Raw genomic sequence first — 26,422 nt, forward strand, 5'->3', positions numbered from 1 at the left:
CTTTCTGGAATTCTGCGCTGAGATATAATTTGAAAATATGTGCTAACGTCAAACCATATCACACGCAGATTAATAAACTCCCGCACGACTGATTTTTCCGATATCGGGTTATTCATCCACTGACATTTTCTTTCTAGATTCTGCGCTGAGATGTAATTTGGAAATATGTGCTGACGTCAAACCATATTATACACAGACAAAAGTTGGGCGGGGCGGATCTTCGTGGATCCGGATCCGAATCCGTCTCTGATCCGGGGATCCGCGGATCCAGCGGCTGGGCCTGACGGATCCGGTAACATAGATCAAATCCCATACCTCATTTCTGTATACCCTAAGCCTAGGGTTCTTTGTTTGGAAATGATTTTTTATTTGCTTGATAATCAACTCTGAATCTCCAAAAGCGGAAATTGACTTAACTCCCATCTGTTTAGCTGTTTGTAGAGCAATAATCAAGGACTCATATTCTGCCACATTGTTTGTTGCCTCGAACTCTAATTTGAAAGAAAAAGGGAACATATTACCTCCAGGCGCAATTAGAAGAAAACCAGCACCTGTTCCTTCCTTGGAATAAGCTCCATTAAAGAAGCATTTCCACACTCCTTCAGTTTGCAGCTCTGTAATTACATTGGCTGAAGCAAGCTGCTTCTAATTATCTTCAGCCAACTCTGCATTATCATACAGTGTGAAACAAGCAAAATCATCCTTCTCCTGGCTATATACAGGTGAATTACTTGCTCCATTTATTGTAATTGTTTTTACAAATCTAGTTTCTCTGTACAATCTCCTCCCTTCCCCACCAAAAATTGATATAACAGCATATGTAAAATCCAGTTTCAAAACACCACCGAATTTAGGCCCCTAGGACCTAGATAGAAGCATTCCAAATCTAGCAGGGATATCTGCTACTACTACATCCATGACCAAGCTTCTAGCTGGAATTTGGGCTAGTGACACTGCCAGATCCTTAATAACCCCAGACACCTGACTTTGTTCCAATCAAAAGAATACAAGTCCCTATAGGCTTTGGTAACTTGTAGATCTAGTTGCTTCATTACTGACAAAGGCATAAGATTGTGTGAAACTCCCGAATCAAACATACAACTATGTAAGAGGAATTCATGGACCAATAAGGAAATATAGAAAGGAGGTATTGAAGGGTCTACTTCCTCTACATGTGAACCAAAAACCACTACTGGTTTGTCTTCCTGCAGATTTACAGTGTCATTTATAATCTCATTTTCTTTCAAACTAACAAACTCAGCAATCTCCTTTTGATAAATAGGTATTTTTGTCAATTCTGTAAGAGAAACCTGAACTCTTACCTTTTCCAACTCCTTAGTAAGACTAAACAAGTGACCCTGTTTAGCAGTCCTTTCGTTCTCCTCCTCACCTTTTTTCATGACTGGGATTACTTGAGGAATTGAAACAAGTCTCTCCAAAGGAATTTTTCCAGTTTGATCTTGAGAAGACTCACCTTGAAGTATCTGTGTCTTGCCATTTGCATTTTGTTGCTGCTTTCTGTTATTCACTTGTTTTGCAGACTGAGATTCTTGTGCAATCGCCTTTGGTGAGGAAGTTGGAACTTGCTGCTCACTTTCGTTTTCTTGATTTCTTGATCTCTTCCTCGATCTCAAGTCATATTTCTTATGTAGTTCAGCCTGCATAAAATCAGAGAATTGCTTCCAACATTCATCAATTTTATTTTCATCATGAATGGCATATGTTTCATCGTATTCATACTCTTCTTCTTCGATACCAAGTTCATCTTCATCTACTACATATAACGTAGAAATTTGATCTTTAGGTTGTTCTTCACCAGGATTTGCTTCTATATATAATGGTGCTTGAATATGATTTTGATATTTTCTTTCCCTTCGCAGGATTTGCAAAGGTTGTCTTCTGTATTGGGGATTAAAGTTCTTATTATACTGTGTTTGCTTCTACAAATTCTTAGTTTCTAACTCTAATTTATTTAACTTATCTGACAAAGTTTTAATTACACACACATATCCTCCAACGCTTGACTTTGAGAGGATTACATCTTTGCCTTTCCCTTGTCTTGGATAGGCTGTGTTTCTGGTGCTTTTCCTGCAGCCACCAGATTTTCTTCTATCTCTAATGCATCTGTTTGGATCTGATCAAGGGTTGGAGCTCTTCTTTCCCTTAATGTGAATCCAAAATTTGATTCAAAAGCCCCTGCAAAAGTTATTTTTGCACCAGCAGGAGGAGGCTTAATCTCCGCTGGGAGACTATTGTACAATTTGTTAAATCTTCTGACAAATTCGACCACAGTTTCATCAGGCTTCTTTATGGCATTAAACTGTGTTAATGAATACCCATGGTCTCTTTTTTCTCCCTGTCTCTGAATAAATAAACGTTCCATCTCTTCCCAAGAAGGAATAGTATTATTGGGAAGTCATTTAAACCATTTCCTTGCTTCTCCATCCAAGGACTGAACAAAAAGTCTTAGAATAACATCTAAATGTTCAACGTTTAGGCTATCTGCAAAATTGCAAAATACTGACACATGATTCTCTGCAGTTTGTTCATCTTCCCCTATAAAACGAGGAAGAATTTTGAGGTAATCCTGTGGCATTTGATTAAACGGTTGTGGCAGTTGAAGGGGTGCATACCTATTCATCATGAATGCAGGTACTGCCATGTTTATTGAACCTTGATTACCAACAGATGTGGAACTTGACTTAGAAGTAAATGGAGTGTGCAGAGGTGGTAATGTGGATATTGGTTCAGGTTGAATAATTATAGCAGGTAAATGAAAAGTAATGGACTCTAAAGATTTTTCTTGACAGTTAGGTTCCTGAAATGAAGATGATGAAAAAGATGACTCTTTATCAGATGAATGTTCCGATAAGTTACTGCCTGATGCAGACAATGTAGGGATGGGTGTAATTGGGATCTTAGACTTTCCAGCCCCCCTAGAAACTAGCTTTTCAGGATCTGAAAGAGCTTGAACCTTCTGTTGTGAAGTGTTTGATCTTGTATGGGGTCTCCTTGAAGCTAGAGTTATTGCTTTGATTCAAAACAGCCAAATATTTCCTCCTCACTAAACAACCAGAGGAAAATATTGAAAACCCAGTAAAAAGTGTTCTTGTCTTCTCTCCCTGGCAGCGCGCCAATTAATGTTGTACCTTAAGAAACCAATTTCCTGGCTGTAGAGAAATTGTGCTTAAGACATTAATAAATATTATTTATTGTCACTTATTGTTTGTTGTGTTCTCAAATGAAGGACCTGGAAAACTTGGTCTTTAACCCTTAATACATGTATGACCGGAACATCTCAGAATGCCATTTGTTGCTAGATATAAATGATGAGTGAAGAAAGCTTGAAGGAGAAGTTAAAGATAATATGCTGGTTTTTCACAGAAACTACTATCTGTAACTTAGAAGAATTATGAAAATGAGAACTGAATCATAGACAATATGCTGCTTAACACAGAAACTACTATCTGTGACTCTTGGAGAAGTTAAAGATAATATGCTGGTCTTTCACAGAAACTATTATCTATAACTTAGAAAGGAAGGTGGAAACTTCAAGTATAGGAGCGCTCTTTTAAGAAATTTTAACTTTATCTACATAAGCAAATAAAGACCTACAACTTCATTACTATGCTTGAAAGAAGAAAACATAACATGACACATGACAAAGAAGGTTACAAAATTATACCCAACAATTCATGGAAACTTCTGATTCTTTCATTAATCAACAATGATATCAAAAATGTAGTGCCTAGTCTCCGGGTTCTCCAAAATTCGAACCCTTTCTTTGTAAATTTTCATCTTTTTATACATTGTGGAATAGTTGTTGATTTCTGAAACTGCGCAAATTATTTAACTACTTCTCTAACTATATGAAGTAAAAACTATTACAGAATTTTACAGAGGGTAAAAGACACCTCAAAGAACATGAAATAACAGGAATATAATTGAATTCAGAAGAGGATGATAACTGTTGGCTTGCTCTGTTAATCCGCTGCTGAGTTCCTTTGTATATGCCCTAATGATGTTTAATTCGTTTAGCCGTAATGAAATGTGTTTAGCCTGTGTAATCCTGGGCTTACATATGTATCGAGCATTTTGATTGGCCAAAATACAAAGAAAACATACCCGATTGTCTTCCTCTTCAGCTTCGGCTCTAACCCTGATTTTCCACTTTACACAGCGAAATTAATGCGAACCTTTGATTAATACGGAACTCAAAAGAGTTAATCTTGCTTTATAAATCTGTCAAATCCGCCCGTTCAGTACTCCATTGACTTCCATTGTAGATCGCAATCGACCCTTTCACATGATATATCACCACAAAACTTAACTTTATGCACCCTTAAGCCGCATAACTATGGTAATATTGGACTTATGCATAAATCCTTCATATTTGCGCTTTTTCTATTATATACCTTTTATAATAGAAATATGCCATAAAACATGTTTTTTCCGCTTTTAACACAGGCTCCGCACAACTATCGAGGCATACCTTTTCCGTCGATATAGAACTTGCTCGATAGATCCCCACCGTAGATCTGCACTTAGTGGATCAGACGGTCTACAAAGATTTCGGGTGGGACATAAGCTCGGAGAATACCCGCCCGAAATGGGCGGTTTTCTCTCTCCACCCAACTGCTACGTGTCAAACGATAAGTGGGATTGGGTGAGCTCCACTAAAAACCACTTACCATTTTTGCTCCGCCTGAAATCCCGCTTGTAACTTTAAATCCACCTTTTCGTACGCCTTGCGGACCCGCCGGAATTATAAAACACAATATATAGTTTTCGGGTCTGGATCGCCGTCGCAAATCACAATCGGCGTTTTCAATTGATGCTTGAACTCAAACCTTGTGATATTGCGGACCCGCCGGACTTATAAAGCATATCATATATAAACTATCGGATCCAGCCCATCGCAAATCACAATCGGCATACCATATACATATATATAAAGTGTTATGCGATGATCACGGACCCGCCAGGACTTTACAACAAAATATCATTATATTTTGAGTCTGCCATTGCAAGTCGCAATCGGCGGAACCCAACATCCATAGCTCTGTGGTGCGGCAGACCCGACGGGACTTTAAACCACGATGTATATACCTTTCGGGTCCGACCCTTTAACACTTTAACACTTGTTTCTTTTGTGATTCTGCTATGAAATAAATAAATACTTCATGTCTTTTAAACTTTGCGAGGGGGTAAAAAATATAAAGAAGTTTCATTGAGGTGAACCCCCGATAGTGATATATCTAATAAATAAAGCTAAAAACACAACATAAGCTACAATAGTGCCTAAGTCTAAACTTAGGAAAACTGATTAATTAAAGGGTATTAATTAAGTCATGGTGGAATCTTCTAGAAGAAGACATGGATCGAGTTCTAGTTAATCTTAGCCATCGATTATGTTTTAATCTTGGTTGTTGAAGCCTTAATGAGAGATTATAAGAAGAAATTCGATGGGGGTTGGAGAACACACTTGGAGCCACCAGAAATTTGATTTTGCTGGGAAATCGATTTCCAGAGTAATAGTTGTGAGTTGCCGAAAGTGATTCAGTAAATTCGAAGCAGTGAGAGGGGGCAGAGATGGTAAGGCCGGAAGGAAGTTTTTGCAGTTCGGTAAGTGCATCGCAGAGAGATAGAGAAATCCATAGAGAGGTTGACGCAGCACAAAGAAGCAGCGCAAAGCTTTAGAGGGAGATTTGAATTTTGCTGAGGAGAAGTAGAAATTCAATGCCAGAAGCCAGAGTGGGAGCCCGAAGGCCAGAAAGATCGAGTTTCCAGAGTAGCAGTTGATCAATCAACAAGAGAGACGTTGGTTCGAGCTGGGTGATGCAAATCTGCATAGGGTGATGCAGAGGCAGCAAAGAGCAGCTCATCTTGAGCCAAGGTCAGTGTCGGATCACTGGTGGAAGTGAGATTTTTCTCACTAGACTTATGTTAGTCATTTTCTCTGTATGGAAAGCTAGATTTGAGCTTCCATAGATTTGTACTCAGATTTACTAATGCATAATAATAAAACCCTCATTTGCTACACCGGTTTTTCCAAGTTAGGTTTTTCTATGGACATTGGTCCAAAAATAACGATGTATTATTGTGTGTGTGCATCTATTCTTTTAGTGTTTTTTTTTCTTCCGTAGTATTTTGTGAGGCTACAATGTATACGTTTCAATATTTGTCTAGGAAACTGCAAATAATTTGTTTGATTAATTTAACAAATAGAAGAAACATTATCAGCTGCTGCAGTAGGATTCGGGGTCACCAAATTTTCATAAGAGGGGGATCATCTAAGGCCCATAGGAACCAAGGTGATGATCATGAATAAGGGGTAGAGTTCATGTTCGGCTTTTGCCCACGTGCTAAATTTGTATGTCCCGGCCATCTTTTGAATTTTGCGTATGTTTCCTATTGAGAGTAGTCAAATTATGTTTTTTCTTCCTTTTAGCTGCATCAATCTTCGGGGCATCGTTCCAGGCCCGACCCAAGGTGTGGACAAGGGGAGGGGGAGGCTAACCCTATGTGGACCCAGAGAACACGTGGACTCGAACGAGAAAAGAGATGAATGGGGCTCAAATGAGTGGAAAGGGAGAAATGTAGGTGGTGTCGGGAAGCGGGACCGTGCAACCAACATCGGGATTTCCCATGTAGTGCCAACCCTAAAGCTAATGGCTAGTAAAGGAGATCCCACGGGACTAGGATACAAGGGTAACCACAAAATCGAGTAATGGAGACAAGAATAAAAACCTAATCCACTCTTTCCACTGAATCCCCCCACCAATTCATGCCAAAAAGTGCCCATGACAAGTAAGGAAAACTACTGAACTATACCATTGAAAAGTCATACCTTTGGGGTTGGGAGGCCCACCTTCAAGCATACATTCATAATAGACGGGCAAGGGACCACATGGCTAGCTCAGGTGGCAGAGAAAAATAGCACATCAAGCTATCTAGGGGCTACAAGGGGTTGTCGGTTGAGGACCATCTAGGAGAACAAAACCTCCCAATTTCTAACATGGTTTCAAAGCGTAGTTTAAAGATAAAGGTCTGAAGATCACCAATTGACATGTCTAAAGCTAAGGATCACTATAACAACTCGTATATCAATGATTATGTAAATCACATTCTCTGTTCATATTGAAGCTATATCTCAGTTGATTAACTCTCTGTGGCAACCCTAAAAACTTTGCAGCATTCTCACCATGACATGGACTCACTTTATGACTGAGTTAAAGAGGTTTGCATCCTTGTAGTGAATCTGTTACTGGCTCGTTATGGATGACCCAATCTAGTCAAATATGACTCAGATTCCATTTCAGAATGATTCGTAGTGTCTCTCAGATCTCTGTGAATTTATGTGACACAATGTTTGTATGGCACGATAGCTTCTCCAAGAGAATCACATTCATGGGTAACTACAGAAGTCTGTGTAATCTCAGAAGCTTGCATATTTTGTGGCATCGCTTTTGAGATGGCTCATTGGCATTGAGATCCTTATACAATAGCTCGTATATTTTATTCGCATATGGCACGTAAATGTGTATAATACTATAATCTTATTGATTCGTTGATTGAGACCTACATTGGTCTGAAGCTTGTAGCTCGCATCTGATTGATATGGCTCGAAATACAGGATAATCACATTCATCTCTAAAGGTTGACCATATCACAATAACTATGAAGTATTCAAGATGGCATCACTCGTGTTGACTAAAATGTATACACACTGATATAGTTTAGCATCATTCATGGCTTGCTTTCATAATCGAAAGAATTTGTTGACAGTGTTGTGGTGGCTCAGGACTTGTGACTCACAATGCTCTTTATGTTTACAATGGCTCAGACTTACGTAGCCCTACACAGCGGGTCATATGATTCGATTTATTGATATGATGGTGCAACTCGCATTATCTAAATAGACTCCTTTGAGATGACATCAAAAATCCATGGATCATGGATTGTTCCATGTATTTGACTCAATGGTTTATGGCTCGTTGAATTCAATTCAACAAGGAAATTGTCGGCCATATCAATCTATGGCATATACAGCACGTCGGCTTGAGAACTGTGAGCCCAAATTTATATTTCGTAGCTCACTACTGGAAAATAATGTGGCCAAAAGTTGCATCGAAGTGCAATGGAAGCACATCAAAACTATGGTGACGCTTGGAAGTTGTTATTAATATTAATAAGATCAAATGCCCTTCATAAGAAAATGACATCAATGATGTTGAATTGAAGTTCAAAAGAGAATGATGCTTTTGACAAAGAAGGTAAAAACTTACAAAGGTATGTATAATTGGGTATGCATAGATATATAGGGTTTATAAAGTAATTAGGGTTTTTCAGTATAATAAGAATCTAGGGTTTGTGAATTTTGCTTTTTTAAGTCTTTGAAACCCTAGATGAATCTTGGATCAAAAACCCTAGAAACGGAAATCTTATATGATTGTTCCCTCATTGAAAAACCCTAGCTCTTAATATCTGGGGTTTGCAAGAAGAATCAAGGTATATGGTAAACCCTAGTAAGGGTTGTTGCACCCATTTTATCACAAGTCCAAGGAAGTAGTTGTACAAAAAATTTCAAAGTTCAGAATCATTAGCTACCCAGTTATCATGTCGTTGTGAACCCAATTTCTTGAAATTGTAATGTAAATGATGCTAGTACGATCATTTAATTATGTAACAACGAAGGTAAGCCTATGATTTTTTGGTGACGAATTTCATCCTAGGAGGCTTTTTAACCTCACTGGATACATCTGTTTCTAAACAAGGCTAATCGGAAGAGTTTTTTCCCTCCATCTTAAACCCCAAAGCTAGGGTGAAATTTATTGACAAAGTCTTAGGTGAGTCCTAATGTTCTTAGTCGAGTCTATTGTAAAAGTGATTTGGGAATAATTTAAGCTATTTGGCTAAATTATTTTATTACAAGTCACTTGGTCTACTAGATCATATTGTGTCACAAAATTGGGTAAATATTATGAGGGTCTATAACAAACGAGTATTCCCCCTTTGAGGGTTGAATTTGTAATTATCTGATGTAAAAATATTTTAGTGCATGGTCCCTCGCAATCAAACACCATGGCTAAAATATTTGAGGGTGAAAAAATAATTAATCCCCTCGTGTGTCAATTAATTAATTTTTCTGGCAAAATAAAATAAAATCCTAAGCCAAAAAATTAATTAATTTAGAGTCAAAATTATTTCTAGAGATTAATTTCTCCAAGTGGAAAATGACCAAAAAATTCGTGGGTCAAAAAAAAGTTAATTTTTGGAGGTCCCCCACCAAAGAAAAAATGGATATTTTAAGAAAAATCAAGCCCTTGGACCTTCGTGATTAAATCAAAGTCAAATTTTTGAGGAAATTAATCCCAAAAATTAATTTTTGGATTAATAAAAAATGGGTTTTATGAGAAATTCGAAAATTTCTCAAAAATAAATATTTTCAACGGCAGAGATTAAAAAATAATCAAATATTTATCGACAATCAATATTATTTTGGTGGGGATCTATTAGGAATATAATTCATAACAAATAAAATAAATGTAAACAATAAATAATCAAAGTAGTGATTATTTTAATAGTCATTAGTTTAATGAAAAGGAATGTCTAAAAAGACATGGCCAGTCATCAAGGGACACCTGCCTAGACATATATGCAGGCCCTCATTGTAATATTCAATCATATCTTGTACATTATATATATATATATATATATATATATATATAAAATAAATTATTATTACAAATACCTCGTGTATTTTGCATATTAAGTCAACAAGCTATAAGTTTTGTTGCTTAGTGGTATCAGAGCCATGTGAGTCTTTGAACGTTATCCGCCGCACAATATAACCATGTGAGTCCTTGAACATTATCCGCTGCACAATACGCCATTACGTTTACGTCCTGAGGTTATTGAGCAATTAAGTAAAATTCAAGAAAAGCTTCAACAATGGGAAAAATCATATGTAGAACTTACAACATGACTAAAGGAAACCCATAGTAAGGAAGATGATAGTGACGGTGAAGAAACGAAACAAGGTGAAGCAGAACAAGAAGATTTTGATGAGAATGATGATAATGAAAATGAAGATGTAATAGATAATGATGAAAATGAAGCTGATATAGATCAAGATGAGGATCCAAATGAAGTTGATCTTGATGTGGATAAGAATGATATAGATCAAGATAATGATCCAAATGAAGATGATGTATATGAGGATTATGTAGATCAAGATGATGATCCAGATGAAGATGATGTGGATGAGGACTATCTTGAGAAACAAGAAGATGAACAATATCATAACAATGAGGAAGATGCAGAAGAAGACATTGATGATGACGAAGAGGAAAATGTGGAAGAAGAAAAAGAAGAAGATATTTTTGAAGATAATTATGAATATGACATAATTGAAAAAGAAAAAGTGGATTATGGGAAAGAGGAGAAAGAAAACCATGATCAAAATGATGAGAATATTGATTCTTATTCCTCAAATCAATTTGTAAATAAACCTATAGCAGGTGCTCAGGTTCCATTTTGTCCAACAAAGAAAGCAATGCAGGATTGTTGGTCATTCATTCAACCTTCCACATTCAAGATTCGTGGTGAGAACTATTTCAAGGACAAGAAAAAGACTTCTGCACCAAACTGTGCAGCATTTTGTCCATTTGGCATAGATGTTTTTGTATGTCCAAGAAAAATAGATAGTGGAATAACTGGTGTAATCAAAGAATATACTGAATTGATAGTGGAAGGCTCCATTCTCTGTTGCACTCAGATGAAGTCTTCAAAATTTTCCCAGTTCTGGAAAGCTTCAGGAAACAAGGAAGAACTATCCAAATTTAGACAAAAGTTAATTTCCGTGTACACACATATGAATGCTCAAATGTCTATCCGTCTTTGTGATGTCAATGCACCTAGGAAGCCACAGCTTTCTTGAGGATATCTGGAACATGCATTTGGTATCGCAGTTGCCAGCCACGGCTTTTGTCTATGTTTTTGTGTTCAATTGGAAAAAATGTACCTGGGAGAGTACCAGATCTCGATCAATAACTCCTTATGGGAGAAATTGCCAGAGGATTTGCAAGTGCAAATATTGGCGTGGTTCCCTCTAAATTGCACCATCCTTTCATCCAACTATTTCATAACTAGACTATGGCGTAATGCACCTACCAACAAGAAGCCATTGTTGGCTCTAACCGTTACAAACCCCAGGCAGCCTTGTAATGCTTTATGCTTCTACACACGCACTTGGAAACCCTACTTCTCTCTCTCATTCATTCCAGGGTCTCCACATTTAGAACCACACGAAATAGCTAGAGATGTGTTCTGTAGAGGATCGACAATAGGCCTCGTGTTGTTGAACTACCCCATCACTGACCACAGGTATCAAGATAATCCATGCAAATTGGCAAAAGTTTTTAGCAAAGGACACCATGAAGGCCACCACACAAGAGAACGCGAAAGATCAACACCCGACATTATCGAGCACATGTTGAATCAAAAGAGTTGCCGCCAAAACAATTAGAAAACGATGATATTTATGGTGTGGAATTGAACAAGTCGACAGTCGTCATTTCCATGAATCGTCGTTGGGGACAAGGCGACAATCAGCACTGCGATAGGAGATAATTCCCATCGCTCCGTCGATGGAGAGAAAATGACAATAGGAGAAAACCCACCACAGAGCCCATTTTCACATACCCTGGCTAGTTCACTACCGTCGTTGTCACCGTCGAGCTACCATCCGCTACGTTGTACATGCCCTCGCTGTCTCGACAAAACGACACACTAAAAAAAAACCTATGGCGTCTCCTCCACGGCCAAGCATCGTAATCGGTCCAAGGGTCAACGAACATGATGTGGATTCCGGCATCAATTCATATGCCGTTACAGTTGAACTTATACGGTTTCGTCGGTCAACATATACACATGCGTTAATACATCAACGTTAATATATATAAAGGCATGGGATGAGACATCTATTTCACTACCTACTGGGTGTGACCTTTTCACATGATATGTTACTAGGACATCTGCATTGGAGTATGAGGATTTTTCAACAGGAAAGTCCCATTTGATAGAACACGATGAAAAGTTAGGAGAAATATCTTTTAAGGCTCGTAAAACTATTGCAATGCTTGGGCAAGATTTTCTACAGGATGGTAGTACCATCTTGGTTCATGGTTTTTCAAGAGTTGTCTTAGCACTGTTGAGAATGACAGCATCAAATGGGAAGCACTTTAGTGTTGTATGCACTGAAAACCGTTCAGATAATAGAGGCATAGAAATGTCAAAGGAACTGGTTGTTGTTGGTGTTCCTATTAAACTTATATTGGACTCTGTTGTGTCTTATACCATGGAAAAGATTGATATGGTACTTTTTGGTGCGGATGGAGTTGTTGAGAGTGGAGGTATTATCAATATGATTGGAACATATCAAGTCGCATTAGTGGCCCATAGCATGAATAACCCTATATATGTAGCAGTTGAGAGTTACAAGGTATACTAAGGTCTAGTCCTCTGTTCATTCTTTGTTGTCTCTGTTGTAGATTAGAGCAGACATTTGGAGGTTTTGAGATTATTTTAAGTCTTGAATGCATTCAAATGAGTATAAATCCCTTAAATTTGAAACATTGTTGTGATTTCATCCAAATCAAAAAAATAAAAATATATAAAAAAATAAAATTTAATCATTAAAAAAAAATAGGTCCACTAGGAAAAAGAAAAATGTTGATTCCAAGACAATAGTACCGATGACTCACACATACCAAAAAGACGTGGGCAAGGAAGGAACTATTAGTGAATAAGCTTTGAAGACAAAGCTTTTCAAAAAGGAAGGCAATGTTATGAATATAATTCATAACAAATAAAATAAATGTAAACAATAAATAATCAAAGTAATGATTATTTCAATAGTCATTAGTTTAATGAAAAGGCATGTCTAAAAGACATGGCCAGTCATCAAGGGGCACCTGCCTAGGTATATATGCGGACCCTCAATGTAACATTCAATCATATCTTGTACATTATATATATATATATAATTATAATTATAATAAATTATTATTACAATACCTCTTGTGCATTTTGCATATTAAGCTAACAAGCTATAACTTTTGTTGCTTCAAGATCAAGCCAACTAGCCATTATTTTCCACTTGGAGGATTTCTCTATAAATTAGAAGCCATTTGCTTCTCAAGTCATGGTGAAATCTTTGACTCTAGTCAATGTAATTTTGTAACATTGGCTTTCTTCCACTGATTTGCTGGGAACGTTTGAAATAACATGATAAAATACTTTGGGGTTCAGTTCATGGTGTTCTTTGTCCGATGATCTATGTTATGTGTTGGGTATGTGCTTTCCTATATTGTGCTTAAAATTTTATAATCTTGTTTATTCATTAGATGGTGATAAGAACATTCTATTGGTAGATTTTGGGTCTATCTTAGGTGATATGATTCGCCATATGTCTAACAAGTTTTCTTGAAGAAAATATATAGAGTTTGCAGGTTCTCCGACCCTTGGGCTCCAAGTTCACAGACTTTGGAGAAGAGCTGACCTTGTTTGGGCTCTGAGAATTTTGTTTGATTTTCTTACTTCGCTAAGACTGTGGGAAACACCATAACTTTTGAAACATATTTGATCTATTGTCATTGCTCATCATTTAAAAAATTATTTCTCCAAAAAAATTCAAGCATTGTAAATTTGTATATAAATTGTAAATTATTTTGTAAAATAAATTTTGTAAATAATTTTTTTTACCCTTGTTTTGAAACTAGTTGGGGTTTGGGGTTTATTTTTTAATTTTTTTATATATTGGGGTTTTGGGTAGTTTTGTTTTCATTTGCACAGGTGAGATCAAGCTATTTCAAGAAGATTTGTTGGGGTTTGAGCTAGATTTAGGCCCTAGACGATAAGATCTAGTCTTTATTTTGTTTGCAGGGCCATCATCGAATATTTTTCAGCAAAGTTGAGCAAATTTGAAGATCTAAACCGAAATAATAATTTTTGTAAGGGTTTTAAAATTTTTAGGGGCTTTTGTAGCCCCAACGTGGCCCCTTAGCCTAGCGGTCAACCTTTCTGGGTGAGCCGTAGGCCTTTTGAGGTCATCTAGGACCTCGGCCCTCTTCCAGTCACCTTGTCGTGGGCTTGAAGGTGCCTTAAAGACCCTCGGCCTCCCTCATACACCTTGTCGTAGGCCTGCGAGGGCCTTTCCTCCCCTCTGCTACCCTTTTTCTCCCTTTCCCGTGGCCTCCTCTCCCTCTTTCTACCTTCCTTTCCCCTTCATTCAGCCCTTCCCCCTCTGGGCTCCCCTCTTTCCTTAGGCCGCAACCCTTTGAGTCTTGCAGCAGGCCTCTAGGGCCTCTTTTCCCCTAGTCGTGAGGCCTCTTTAGCCTCTAGGCCTTAGTCGCGGGCATATCCAGGCCTTTAGCCCTAGTCATAGGCCTAATAGGCCTTGCTGCCCCATCTTCTAGCCCTCTTCCTTGCCTTTGTCGCCATCTTTAGTCATTGTGGGTGATTATTTAATTTTCCGATCTAATCCTTGGTGGTTTTGCAGAGAATTTGGGTCACATATTTGTTGTTGCTGATGATTTCTCCATTGGAGAAAATTTGGCAAGATCTTCAAGGCCATAAGACCTAAGGGTTTGACTTCTAAACCCTCAATTTCCCTCACTGTTTTACTACAGCAAGTTAAATCTTTGATAACAGTGGTAAAAGACACATTGAATTGGCATAAAATTTACTAGTAAAGGTGCCTAACAAATTATCAAGTCATTGCATGAATAGGGCTATCGTTTACTTGACAAGTTTTATGAGAATTTGGTGACTTTCATAAGCTTGTTGAAGTTTGCATTTCATTTGAATTGGGATTGTTTGACTTCAACATATTGGCACATTTTAGTCCTTTCACATTAAGATCTAATTGCAATTGTGACATATCTTAAGGACTTGCTAATCTAATCACGTACCTCGTGAATAATTGTGGGGCATTAAAGGATTTATTTTCATTGCCTTGTTGACATAATTGGGAAGGTTTTTTATTATATAAAGCATTGGTAATCTCATTGTGATAATTGTTCTAAGTGGATAAGTGCTCTAAATTGTCTATGGTTCATGTCTAAAGTGGATATCTATTGTGGATCTTTAGCATATTAGTGATATTTCCTAAACCATATATCTTGTTGATTAGCATTTGGGAAAATCGTATCGTGGTTATCTCTTTTCTTGTTGGCACTTGTATCATTGAGCACTTTGTCTCGTTTAAGATTGTCTCTTAATTCATTATTAAGTACTCTTATCATAAGATAATCAATACTAAGTACTTAAGAACATTAAACAATCTTAACTCAAGAGCACACTCCCATCTTGCATCTCATCTTAGCAACTAGTCTTGCATTAAAACTTCACCTCCAAGCTACGTGTCAACGACCCATAGCAGTACACCCCCTATTTTTACAAAAGGGATAGCACTTGATCAATGTGTCTGTGCCATTCGACTATCATCATCAGCCTGATCATGTTATATTGTAAACCTAGTCTGCATGTGTAAATTGTAAATAATCTCAGCAGATCTGTGTCATGTATGTAATTGCCTAGGTAAACCTAATTTTCTGGTGATGATCTACATTCCGGAAGGTTTTTTGTCTCACCGATCCATGATCGACAGAGTTTTCCTTCAGCGTTACCCCAAAGTTGGAATGGATTTTATCATTAAAACCTTAGGGGAGTCCTAGTGTGTTAGATCGAGTCTATGTAAAAGTGATTTGGGAATAATCCTAACTATTTGGTTAGGTTATTTTATTACAAATTGCTTGATCTGCTAGATTATGTTTGTGTCGCAGAACTGGGTAGTCTATGAGGGTCTATATCAAATGGGTTTTCCCCCTTGAGATGTAAAAATGTAAAAATCATGATGTAAAATGTCTTGAGGGTTAGAAAAATAATTTATCCCCTCATGAGTCCTAGGTCCTAGGTAATTTTTAATTTTCCAAAGCCTAAATTCAAGGGTCCTTTAAAAAATTAAATTTTAAAAGGTCCAGGGACTAAGGTTAATTGATTATTTTGCTAAAATTTTATGCCCTTGGTCCCTAGGGCTAAGTCAAAGTCAAAATTTTGAGGAAATTAATTCAAAAATTTAATTTTTGAATTAATTAAAATGGATTTAATTGATAATTTTGAATTTCCTCAATAATTCAAAATTTCGACGGATGAGATTAAAAGAAATTTTGATCCTCATGAATGGTCGAGATCACTTTGACAAGGATCACTCAAACTAGTCGTTGGAAAATTTGTCTTTAAATAGGAGGTCAGTTTTCAGTTGAGATCATTCAATCTTGGAGTCATGTGCTAAGTGAAAGCTCTCTTGTAATCGTTTTTTATGTGCAATAAAGAAAGACTTTGGGGTTAAGTTTCTATTGGTGTTATTCTTCGTGGAAATGCTGTAAGATGTTTTATTTTCATGCATAGATTTCCTTTTCAGCCATTGATAGTAGCTTTCTAAAGAGTGGTTTAAGCACGGGTATCTTGCTTATTCACTAGGGTTTGAATGGTAGTTTAAATTCTGAATATAATGGTAGGTATCTCCATTGAATCTGAATTTTGTTGTTGATTTCTCTCTCTATGTTAATCGTTGAATTGAGTTGTGCAGGAAATTTTTGATTTTGATATCATCGGGCGTTTGGGGAAGTTTTCAGTTGGACCAACCAACTCCCGGTCAGCATTTTCTGAAGGACCCAGCTTGATTGAATCCCAGGCTTGTCATTAGAACTTCAATTGTTGATGAATGAAGGGTTTTCTCTGAAGCACCTCACCTTAAAATTAAAATTTAAAAAAAAAATATGTGTGGTATAATGATAGATCTGGCTACTTAGAGCCTTTAGCTTGTGATCACTGTAATTATTTAGCCAGGTTTTTAGAGTTTTAATTTCATCATTGTATATTTTGTTTCTGGGTGTTTTGTTTTTGTCATCACAGGTTGCAGATCTGAAGGAGAATTCTTGTTTTAAGCCAGAACTAGGCCCTGGAGGGTAAGATCTGGCCTCATAATCAGCTCTTGCAGGGGCATTTATTTCAGATCTGGAAAAAAATTTGTGGGGTTCTTGTCAGGCAAATCTGAAGCAAAAGGATTTAATTTTTTTTTAAGATTTCTGGAGAATTTTGAGGGTTTTCCAGGCCATCTGTTTGCTACTGCCTGGAGTTTCATTTTTGTTGCAGAAATTTTTCGATTTTTTTTTTTAAGGCAAACTGTGTAAAACCCTCGCTGCAATTCATATCCACGCATTTTGTCCTCACCGACATCCTCACGCAGCCCCATCTCTCCGCCCTCAGACTTTCACCCTTGCTGTCCTCCATTTCCACGCATCTCCTCCATGCATCTGCGTGCTACCTGTCCGCAGCAACCATTTCTCCCACGCACCTGCGTCCATCCTCCTCTTCCACACACGTGATTGCTTCATTGCTGCCAGCAAAACCCTCTGGCAACCTCAGTTTTCTCCCGCAGCCGCTCTTCCTCTCTACGCTGCCCGTATGCTCCTAAGCCCTCACCTCTCCATGCTATCCTCAATTCGCAGTCGGGTTTTCCCTCAGCTCCCTCACCCGCTGGCGGATATCTCTCCTACACTGCCCATAGCCTCTGATTTCTTTACTCCTCACGTTGTCCAAATCCGCACCCTCATTCCATCTGCCATATCCCTATTCGTATTTCCTTTGATCTGCATACCCATCGCTCAGATCCTCCCGCAGCCATCACCGTCCCTTCTTCCCTCCACGCGTTTTGCTTGCAAGCCTTCAAATCTTCTTGGCTACATTCTTTCCCTACTGCCCGACGAGCAGCCGTCGTCCAACGCTTTCCATCACCAACCTACAAAACAAACTTTCCATCTTCTTCCGTTAGCTCTTCTCCTCCCTTCCATACTTGACAACTCTCTCCATCGACGCCATCGCAGCTCCATCGATCGTCCTACTACTGCAAACCCTCCTCTGCCGTCACTGTTCTCCTTACGTCGACCTGTATGCAGTATGCACACGCAGCAAAAACGCTTCGATTTTTTGATCTTATGCTTGGGTTAGGGTTAATACCAGTTCATCGTATGTTATTTAATCTCATACATAAGGTGTTAGCTTGCGTTATTTCTCACTTTTATTCTAGTTCAAATTTTAGCTAATTTTCTAATAAGTGCCTAGTTTATTTTTTTATGATTTGAGTTAGGGTTAGATAGGTAGTATTGGTTTTGGTTTTATTTTTATGAAGTAAAAAATAAAAAGCGCAAAAAATTGAAAATGCCAATTTTGTTTTCATTTTGTTTCATTTCTATTTTTTATTTTGTTTTTCTTATTTTTTGACTTAAAAAAAAAATCGATTTAAAATTTTTTTTTTAGTCTCGCTTAAAATATCAAGAAATTTACCTAAGGAAATGTTAAGTGTCAAATTTAAAATTTCTCCTTGGTGTCTTTCTTGCTAAGGCTAAAAATTTGAAAGGTGGACCTTCATGGTATTACTATTCGCTATTTCTCTATAGTTAAATGTGCTCAAATTTCTATTTGAAGATTAACTATTGGAAAGTGGTAAATTTCCTAGATTTTGGTCATTAAGTATAATCATTTAAATTCTAGATTGAAGCTGGTTAGCTTTTAAATTTCATGGTTGATTGATGAAATTGTATCTTTTGAAATTCGATTGCTAAGACATTGTGTATCTGCGAAATTTTGCTTGAATTGTTTAATGCTTGTTACACGTTAGATATTTTGGAAATATTTTCAAGCAATTGTTAAAGAATTTTTTATGTTTCTATTTCCTAAGCAACAATTGGTAATCAATTACCTATATTATTGACTCCATAAGGCATTGGTATTAATCATTTAAAGTCTAATTAATCTTAAGTATTGCTAAGCCTTAATCAAATATTTGATTGCCTCGTTGTGTCTCTCGAGCCGGTTGATTCCCGGCTGGTTCTCCTTCATCCCTTTTATCCATAGGGTCTACCCCCCTTAGCTTGTTGTAGGGAGACAGCTTAAACGGAGAGATCGGGTATCAGGGTGACAGCCCCCGATCTGAGCAGTGTCGCGGTGCCTAGACATTCTGTGCGACAACATTTTTTGGTGCCACTACTGGAGATAGAGTTGTTCCTGTCCTTGGCTTCTTCAACATTCATCTCATCCTTTCGTCTCTTGCCAAGATAAGTTTCTTGTCCTTCGCTCCTTCCTTTCAAGTTATTTCGAGTTAGACTTTTTGTCAGGGTGGCAACTCCACTTCATCTATCTTCCGCAAGGGTGTATACTAGAAGACATCCAAGCAATTTGGTTAATCCTGCTCCTGATCCTGAAAGGGCTCTCAGAGTACGATTACACAAACTCTCTTCTCGTACCCTTCTTGTTAATCTCGGACAAGAAGCCCTCTCTGATATCCATTTGCTTTTTACTAGCCTGGTCGAGCACGACATCATGGACATATTCGCCCCTTGTAACTTTGCTAACATTCAAGGTTATCCCAATGATATTCCAAAGCATGGGATGGATAAGTTGCCTATCTTTCAAGGCAATAATGCAATCAATGCTAATTCTCATCTAAAATATTTTAGTTCATGGCTGGGTAAGTATGCAAGGGCTGCTGATTTTAATCATGATGTAAAAATGACCCTTTTTGTTCTTACCTTGGAGGGCGATGCTTTAGACTGGTTTACCGAAAAGCCGCAAGATTCATTTGATTCTTTGCAATCGATTGTTAATGCCTTTAAGGAAAAGTATGGAGATAAGAGAGAAGGAAGGCATCTCGTAAAAGCTATCAGTATCATTAAAAAGAGAGAGAATGAGACCGCAGAAGAATTTAACAAGAGGTTTAATGATATTATTAAGGAATTACCTCAAGATTATAAACCTACTAACAAATCTCTTCGAGACCTTTATATTGATGCCTTTAGCCCTGAGCCCTCTTACGAGCTAAGACGTGCTAAACTTCCTAATTATAGGGATTGTCAAGCTTTAGCAGTAGAACTTGAGAAAGATAAGGCAGCATCTAGGAAGTCTGAAATCCCAGGTTTTGATAGGGCTTCAACGAAATTGAAAGAACCCAAAGGAAATGAGGTTCAAGAACCTGATAACGATCTTGTTCAGAAATTGCTGCAAAAGATTGAAAGCATGGAGTTTAACCAAGCGAAATTAATCTCTAACCATGCTAAGGAAACAGCTACTTTGCAGAATAGGTTGATCCAAATGGAAAGAACTCAAACACAAAGTTTCCAGCCTAAAAATAATAATAATAATCGGAATAATAATTGGCAGAAGAAGGGTCAATCTAGTGAGCAGAGACCACCTAATCCACTTGAACATACTAATTTTGGTTGATGATGCTCCACCTTACTGTCGGGCTTGTAATGCTCTTCATGAGGAGACTACTTGCCCCATCGTTAGAAGAATTTTGGATAATGGAATGTTTGGGGCAGGTAATCAAATAAATGTAGTGGGTAAAGAGTTTCCTTTGTCTATGAAAGATTGTATGGAAGTTAAAGAAAACAGCCGAGATGTTATGCTTCCTGCATTAGCTTTTAGTATAAATAATTTTGAGAATGAAGATGATATCATGGTTAAATTATATGGTGAAAAACCTTCTCCAGAGAAAATCATGGAAATTGCTGAAGATAAGGGTTTAACTTATCAAAGAAGGGATAAATATCAAAGTGGGAATCAGATTCCCCCTCGAATTTTTAGCCCAGGTTCAAATTCTGGATTAGATGTCGATTTGGGAAGTTGGTTTAATAATGCAAAAATCTGGGTTCCTGTCTCCGAGATTGTGAAAATTCCTTCACAAAGAGCCAAGTTACTAAAAGCTATTGAAGGTCCTCAAGTAATTGTTTCTCAACAGAAAGCTCCGAAGGTTGATTATCAGGATGCTCCTATATATTTGCAAAGTTTAGATTCAGATAACAAGGATCATCAGCCATTCTTTATTACTTTGATGGTCAATGGGTATAAATTGAATAATTGCATGTTGGATTCTGGTGCGTCAGCTTGTGTCATGACCAAGAGGGTCATGGAACAACTTAATTTAAGAGTTTCTAGGCCTTACTACAATATATGTGCCATGGATTCTAAGAAGATTGAGGTTCACGGTCTGATCAAGGATTTACAGGTTCATTTATCAGTTTACCCTGACATTATGATTGTTATGGACATTGTTGTTGTTGATGTGCCTGATGCTTGGGGTATGCTTTTATCTAGAAAATGGGCCTCTGATCTAGGAGGGAGTATTCAAATGAATTGGTCATATGCTATGATTCCTTCTCCTAGAGGTGATGGATTTGTGAGACTTAATAGAGAGCCTGAGAGAAGATTCCATGTTGAAGACCCTAAGAGACCTCATAATGAGATAATTAAAGAACAATCTGACATTGGGAATTATGCTATCATGTCTAATTTCATAGTTCTTCCCGATGATAAGGTTGATAAAAAGATTAGGGATCTCAATAATAAAGTTTGGTACATGTATTTTGATGGTGCATCATCTAGGCATGGTAAAGGTACAGGAATAATCTTAAAATCACCCCTTGATCATATTTTCAAGTTTGCCTATCGATTGGAATTTGAAGCAACCAACAACATCGCGAAACATGAAGCTTTGTTGTTGGGTCTTGAGTTAGAAAAGGCTTTAAGAATAAGTTGCTTAGCATCAAAGGGGATTTTGACTTAATTATCATGCAGCTTAAAAATAAATTTACATGTAAAAATCAACGGTTAAAGAACTATAGAAACACTGTATGGGATACTATGGAGTACTTTGATCCTCTTGATTTCGAGGCTATCCCAAGAGAGCAAAATAATTCGGCAAATGAGCTCGTTGTAGTTGCTTCTACTTTGTAGTTATCTGATGGGCTGATTAAGGATAGGATTAAAATGGAAGTTATATTTAGGCCTTCTGTTCCAGATAACTCAGAGCATTGGCAAGTTTTTGATGAAAAGAAACATGTAATTTGTTTTCTTGATAATTTGGATGAGTTTGAAAACTTTCGGATAGATTCTAAGGAGGATGGATCTAATGATCTCATAAATCCTACTCCCAGGAATGTGGTTGCTTTAGAACAGCACTTTGATCGACATGATGCCACAAAGTTGAAAAAGGAAACTAAAATGGATCCAGGTGAATACATCGAGATAAACATTGGTACTTCTAGGGATCCAAAGATTGTTAAAATTGGCAAGGGTACTAATGTTGAAGAAAGAAAAAAGTTAACCAATTTACTTCGTGAATATCGGGATGTTTTAGCATTTTCTTATGATGAATTGAAAGGTTATAGGGAAGATATCATGGAACACACTATCCCCCTGAAAGATGAAAATGCTAAACCTTTTCGTCGAAAGCTTACGCAGATAAATCCCAAGTTAGCCCCTCTGGTTCAAAAGGAGCTTTCAAAGATGCTTGCGGCAGGGATTATTGCTCAGACGAGGCATTCAACATGGTGTTCCAACATGGTGATTGTGTTATCACTCAGGTTGTTCCCTAAAGTTGTAGGAAAGGGAATACGGCCGAGGTAACCACAGACCAATCTTTTAGATACAGATTCTAGCCAATCTGCATCCAGAGAGGGCTCTCTCTTTATAATTTAGCTATGTTTGAGGTATATTATGCTAGTTATGAAGTACAAGGGTTTTGTTTAGAGTTTTGGTTGGAAGGATGGGGACTCAATAGAACACTGAGGTAAAACTAAAACATTTCAGTCCATTGGGCATGATGGAGTCAAACAGGGAGGGCTTCCTAGGTTAGGTTTCTTATCAGAGGATTTATCACAGAGCAAGGTACTCAAATATGGAACAATTCATAGGCTGGAGTAAGGCGGAATGGATTCAATAAGTGAAGGGCAATTAAGAATCCTTCATCATGTTGACAGAGGGAAAATGGATGATTACTGCTAAGGAGCAATTAAGAATTCCTTAGCTAATATTCAAGATGATAGAACTAGGGGAAACAGGAGCAATTAAAAATTCACTACTTATGCTAATTCGGAAGAACATATTAATAATAACAAAGACTGAACACGGAGTGCAAACAAGCAAATTCTGAGTTATTCTATTTCTCTATTATTTAGATCATGAGACATATATGATATAATAAACACAGGAACCGTAAGACACAAGTTAGAAGAGACTTATTGATCCATAAAACGATTCAAGAATTCTGTAACATGGTCCTTAGCATCAATTCTTCATCCAGTGAGCTCAACAAAAATGGTTCCAATAGCTTTTATTTCCAAAATTGTTCAGTATTACAGTCAAAACTATGAACATCCACCACCAACCAACCCCAAATACTTCGTCTGGGGGGGTATTTATACAAAAATGTCAAGATATCATACAAAATATCTGATAGAAATAATATCTACTGATAATTAATGCTTCTTTTACATAGATAGAGACAGACAGTCTTGAAAACAGGGAGACAATAAATAGATGCAATAAATTCATGCTGCGCTGGTTGATCCGTCTTTATGAGGTGTACTGGAGGTAGGTGCTGCAAGTCGGTTCCCAGTTGTCTTCTACTGATCCTCTGTGCTAATTTTTCTGCTTTGGCCGGACTTTCGTTACCTCTAATGTGATACGCTTTGACCCGCAGGACCATGATTTATTTCTGTTCTCCACATTATAGCAGATGGTGCACAATTTTGATTTGACCAAAGATAAGTTTACAGGATCTCTAGCATGCTCTGCCACCACTCTGGTCCTGGTATTTTATGTCTCTGCAACTTCCTTAAAGTCTTGTCAGTCTTTGTGTACCTGAAGAAATTAGGTGGGATGGTGAACAGATGCTTCACCTCATGCTCTATGTAGAATAGATTTTCCAGGCTGCTATAAAGGGACTGGCCAGATGGAAATGCCCTCTCTCCTGAAGTGCTTGAAGATGCATTAGCTTGATTGACAGCATATGTATTTAATTTATGTACATAGTCCTTGTGCTTCATCAAACGATCATTATCTCCTAAAGGACTTGGCAAACCTTTTTGATGCAGGACTGTAAATTTGTCTGTGAAAGAATCAATTTCTACCTGCATGTCCTGGCATCTTCTGTCCAAGTTTTGCATTAGAGTTCTCATGGTTAGAACTCTCTTGATGTCTAGAATGGTACCTGTTCTGTCTCTAATATCCAGTGCTTCCAGTTCTTCACTGGTCTTGGTATTCAAAAAATGTATTAGCCTGTTAGCTTGCTCAGGCATCTGTCCCAATAAGGCTCTTGTTTTCTGAATTTCCACTTGGGCCACTCTTATCAAATCAATCTGTTCATAAATGGTTTGAATAGACCTCCATACATCACTAAGGGATTGAGTGATGTTGGTCCACAAAATTCCTCTGATTTCTGCCAGAGGCTTATGTAGAGAGAGATCATTTTCTAAGGCTCTTACCTTGTTCTCCAATGCTTTGACCTCCCTTGTTTTCTCTGCCACATTCATCTTGGATTTATCATAGCTTTGCTCTACTTTTGCCAATTTTTCTTTGACATGCGTCAATTCAGATACTTAGAGTTTTAGATCCTCCATGGCTTTTATTAATTGCTCTGTAGTCATAGTTGTACTGTTGCCTGGTGCTGTTGTTGTTGCTAAGGTACCTGTGGTGATTTCTGCTGTTGATGCCGGGACAGTGGGAGGCACTGTTGTTATAACTATGGAAGGGGAAGTTGTGACTGTTGGAGCTACTTCAAGCGGCTGGGAGGTCGACTCTCCCTGCTTTTCTTGTAGTGCTTTCTGCAATGCCTGCTCTGTCTCACTCAATCTCTCATTCAGCCTCATGAGCAAGTCCATCATTTCCTCTTTGGATTTCTGTTGTACAACATCTGCTGTCTGTGGATGCATAGAAGGAGGCATTTTGAGCTGTTTTCTGAGGGCAGCAATGTCCTCTTCCTTTTTCTTCATTAGTGCTTTTATGCCTTTGGCATTTTTGGGATCATGTCCCAGTTCAATGATAATATCTTCCAAGTATTGTCCTTTGCTAAAGAAGAAGGTTTCTCTAAGTCTAATTGACTAGAGGTATTATTTAAGGAATTTTGCAATTTATGAGCCAACATTTCTTTATCAGCTAGTGTGGAATACACCATCTCTCCAGTTTGTTTGTGCAGCTCAATCTAGTCTATTGGATGAATGTCCTTGGCCAAGACTTCCAGATTTGTCCTGATATAATCAGCTGTTGATTGCGGTTGCTGCACCTTGGGCTTGAAATAACTCATGATCATTTTCCCTTCCTTAATATGCTGACATTAATCTTTGTTGTTTTGTGGGGGCCATCTTAAGATACTGGTTATAAATTTGCAACCTCAATGGATCATTTCTAGCCTTTATCTCTGTGAATGTTTTTTTGATATCAGAGGTCTGCTTACTTGGTGGCCTAGTGGATGAAACTTCCACACTATGCTGCCTTTCTAGCTCCTGCCTGTGTGAGCTGGTTGATGTGTCTATCACTGGGGAGGTCTATGGGCTAGTTACCCTCTCACCTCTTAGACTTTCTATTGTTTCTTCAATGATTTCCTCTTCAGATAGAGGATTCAGTCTTTGCCTTTTTGCACCTGGCTGTTCTGCAGGTCCACTGATGGGTGTGGCCTCTTCTCTGTCTCTTTTCTTGCCTTTTTCCTCATTTAGAGGAGTCTGTAGTGCAGGAATCTCTGCTGCTTTGGTCTGGACCGGAGGAATTTTCCCCTGCTGATCAGTCATGGCTTGCTGCTCTGTGCCTGCTACTTCCTTGCCCTTAGAAGAACCTGAAACTGGTGTGCTGGTTTCTTGTACAGGTTGCTGTGAAGTTCCAGCAGAAGATGTACCCACTCTGGTTTGCTGAGGCAGCTTGAAAGATACCTGTCCAAAAGAGTCCAGGTCAAGGGTCTTTTCTAAATCTTTCATAGCTTGTTCCATCTTTTCTTGTTGAGTAAGTTCTTCTATTAATGTACCCTCTACCCACTCATCCTGATTAGCATATTGTTCTACTTCAGGGATCCTATGATGTATGTAAGTTGACAGCCGGTTTCTTACTTTTCTGTCACTTATAAAGCTATTTGGGTCATATGGCACCCACCAGAAGCTTTTCTTCAATTTAAGGTCTTCCCCTAATATCTTATCAGCATCTTCCCATGCCTCCCTCTTGTTAATGATAAAAGGGCCTAACTGGTTTCTTATTCTTAGCTGAGCCTTTTTCTTTACATTGCAAAAGTGAGTTAAATCTGCATTGATAAGTTGCCTGAAATACTCCAGTGCAAATAGTCTCATAGGCACATATTTGGGCAGCTTATAAGGGCACAGTTCACAGCCATATATCCTAATTTCAGTGTGATCCTGGTAGAAGTACCAGTCACCTATCCTGTAGTTTTTGGAGAGCTGTAAAATCTTCTTTATGTCACCAGAGAGCCTAGGAGGAGGAGCTCCTATCAATAGAGTGGAGGTTGGATGTATAAACC

General features: G+C 37.9%; 1 protein-coding gene and 1 pseudogene across 15 annotated transcripts in view; one reads left to right on the top strand and one right to left on the bottom strand.

The window, feature by feature from the left end:
- Positions 1-26,422, bottom strand: part of LOC149206742 (RNA polymerase II C-terminal domain phosphatase-like 4) — a 408,482-nt gene that overhangs the window by 186,883 nt on the left and 195,177 nt on the right. The gene's annotated exons all lie outside the window — the stretch shown is intronic.
- The window catches only part of LOC149206745 (uncharacterized), a 100,949-nt pseudogene that overhangs the window by 39,104 nt on the left and 35,423 nt on the right, over positions 1-26,422 (top strand).

The sequence above is a fragment of the Pinus tabuliformis genome, chromosome 1_2 (genome assembly GCF_031772625.1).
Source record: "Pinus tabuliformis cultivar Carrire ecotype Pingquan chromosome 1_2, CPIR1, whole genome shotgun sequence".
NCBI lineage: Eukaryota > Viridiplantae > Streptophyta > Pinopsida > Pinales > Pinaceae > Pinus > Pinus tabuliformis.